The sequence below is a fragment of the Tupaia chinensis genome, unplaced genomic scaffold (genome assembly GCF_000334495.1).
Source record: "Tupaia chinensis unplaced genomic scaffold, TupChi_1.0 Scaffold144015_1, whole genome shotgun sequence".
In the NCBI taxonomy this organism is placed as follows: Eukaryota; Metazoa; Chordata; class Mammalia; order Scandentia; family Tupaiidae; genus Tupaia; species Tupaia belangeri.
The window spans coordinates 10,856-11,238 of record NW_006203867.1 but is presented as its reverse complement, the minus strand read 5'-3'; positions in this window follow the sequence as shown (position 1 = coordinate 11,238).

Sequence of the window (383 nt, the reverse complement as noted above, 5' to 3'; positions counted from 1 at the left end):
AGCAAAACCCTCTCAAAAAAACCCCAAAACAAAAAAAAACAACCCCCCCCCACAGGGAGCAATGTTATTTATGTCCCCAAAATCTTGAAAGGAGAAATGGAGAAGGGATTGCGGTGTGACCAGCTCCTATGGGGACTGCCTCCTCACTTTCCTTCTTTCTCTGTCTCTGGCAAGTGCATACACTCTCTAGCAAAAAATGTTTTGAAGAAATTATTCTGTGGGGCTAGCAGATGGCATAGTGGTTATATTGGTGTACTCCCACATGGTAAAATGTGGTTCAAGTCTTGGCCCTGGTGACTGAAACATGCTGGGCATGTCTGTGTGTGTGTGCCTATGATCCTGGGAGGAGAATGGTGGAGAAGGGATTGTGGTGCCATCCCCTC